General features: G+C 49.5%; 1 pseudogene; it reads right to left on the bottom strand.

Moving 5' to 3' along the window:
• Positions 1 to 211: 211 nt before the first annotated feature.
• LOC123067225 (uncharacterized) lies at positions 212 to 1080 on the bottom strand (annotated as a pseudogene).
• Positions 1081 to 2569: the final 1489 nt, after the last annotated feature.

Here is a 2569-nt window from a genome sequence, read left to right on the forward strand (position 1 = left end):
CCCACCGTCGAAGGAAGTCAATCTCACCCCGAGTCCCGGCCCCATCTCTCGTTTTCCCTTCCTAATCTCCCGATAAAGATCCACATCCCTCCTCCACCGCCAGCTCCATCATCTGCACCCGGCCGCCGCCCCCTCGCCTTCACCACCGCCACCGCCAGCCTGCGCGTCCGCCTTTACGGCCTCGACGCCTACGCCCCCTCCCACACCATCCTCACGCGCAAAGCGCCGCCCGCACATGGATGCCGACGTCAGCCACATCGATGAGGTGGTCGATGACACTGGCGGTGGTCGGGTACAGGAAGGGCGCCCCCGACGCGTTGTAGTAGGCATTGAGGAGCGCCGCCGTGGCCTCTCGGAGGAGCGTCCGGTAGAGGTCATCGCGGCCGTCGAGCGCCTCCCGCAGCGTCATGTCTGGGCCGTATCGCCGCACGGCCAGAAGGCCTAACGCCATGGCCACCGTCATATTGGGCGTCACCACCTTCTAGTGGCACTGGTGCTTCGGCAGCTCCCACTGGTCGTACGCGCACGCCGAGCCGGAGTAGAGCCCTCGGCCGGCGTTTCGCTTGAAGAAGACGCGGGCAGCGAGGGGAGCATCTCCGGCTCTGGCTGCTACGGCATCGTCGGCGGGCGGCGCCAGACGGGAGGCAGGAGTCACAGCCTATGGCGCTAGAAGATCGGCACCGGAGAAGACACTCTCCAGGCGCAACTGTCAGGGGCGGTGCCGGTGGCGATGGCATGGCGGCCACGGTCGCGGGGGAATGGGCCGGCATGGGGGCAGAAGTCCATGGGCTAATTCGACTGCGAGAGGAGCGGCAGGACAGTATAGAGGGCGAATAGGCTGTGACGCTCCTCCGCCGCCGCGAGGAGAAGGGACCCGCCATGGCGTACCGATGGGGCTGACGTCGGCGTCCTTGTCAGGCTCCAGGACAAGGAGGTCCTCGAGCGGCTACTGCTGGGTGGGGTGCCGTATGAGTTTGGATTCTTCATGGTCGGGAAGCTACTTGGGTTGATGCTTGACATTTGCCCGCTTGGTTGTTGTGCATGTCCGACTGCTTGGGCGTGCAACAGCGCCTTGGGCATGTGGGGGTGGAGGCAATGGTTGAGGATGTTATTTACTTTCTCCGTCCGAAAAAACTTGTCATCAAAATGAACAAAAAGGAGTGTATCTAGAACTAAAATACATCTAGATACATCCATTTTTATTCATTTTGATGACAAGTATTTCCGGACGGAGGGAGTACAATGCACAACGAGGTCAGCAACATCGGTTACCTGCATCTCGCGTATCATTTTAAGATGCAACTAGGAAATATGCATGTGCGTTGCACCGGGAGAAAATAATTTCTTTGATAGTACATATAAAAGATCACATACAAAATAAGCCTTGGGTTTTAAAAATAAACAAAAGGTCATACGCAAAAAAGAACACAAAAGATCATACACAAATCCATGCACCTCTTTACAAAACTTCAAACAAAGCTAGAATAAGTATAGCAACATGAAAGAGAAAAAAAGTGTAGAGTAAGATATTTTTACTCAACATCTATAGCCAAACAATTCATAAACCTGACACAATAATGCTTCTGCTGAAATTTTGATCGACAAGCTTGCCCTCCAGAAAATCAAATGTGATATTATCGTTGCTTTCTAAAGGATTTTTGACGGAGATAACAAAATTCAGGTTTCAGTTTCTTTCAGATTATCATTATGGTTAATGTAGACTCACAAGAAGCTGAAACTGAAGTTTACCATAAACTGCACAAAATAAGAAGCAGACCCATGACCAGCTAATTTTATACAACAAAAACAGAAAAATCTCTAGATTGAATCAGCCAAATTGCAACCGCATCATGATTCACAATGAGATGCGGTTGCAATTTGGCCGATTCAATCATGATACGATAAAAACAGAATGACAGGTTAAGCATTATTGGATCCTAATTTTTTCCTATCTTTTCATGTTTGTCTCTGTAGTTATTTTTCTGTTCAGGTCTAAATCTGAAAAATAATTTACCACTAAACAACTTTACAAATAGCAAAACAATATTGAGAGTACTCAAAAGTACTATGGATCATTAAAAAAACATACTTATTTCCTAGTCCAATTTTTCTATTGTAGCACATCATGATTCACAATGGAGGAATAAGCATATAAGTGCGAGATTGATTGTTGCTCACTGGAAACGTTGCCGGTGTCCTCGTTGAGCCGCTTGGTGTTCAAGAATGAACCGGCGGGCAATGACCATGGTGACGTCGGCCTCTGCAATCAGCGCGTGTTGATGCCAGCATCGTGGGCATCTTCCTCGCAGTGCACGCTGATGGATGCCGACTCACATTTAGAGAAGTCCATATTACAATCCTGAATTGTCACTGAAGTCTAGGAAACAACCCCGAACTCTCAAATTCATGCAAGAATCAACACTGCCCTCGGAATTGACCAGCTGAAGCGGTTTTGACCGTGTCTACTGTTGATTGGGCATCGCCATGTCAACAAAACTGTCAAGTACGCAAGTAGGGCTTATGTAAAAAAAATAGGCGAAGCAGCCGACTCATTACTTTCTCTCGTTCC

The sequence above is a fragment of the Triticum aestivum genome, chromosome 3B (assembly GCF_018294505.1).
Source record: "Triticum aestivum cultivar Chinese Spring chromosome 3B, IWGSC CS RefSeq v2.1, whole genome shotgun sequence".
NCBI classification, from domain to species: Eukaryota; Viridiplantae; Streptophyta; class Magnoliopsida; order Poales; family Poaceae; genus Triticum; species Triticum aestivum.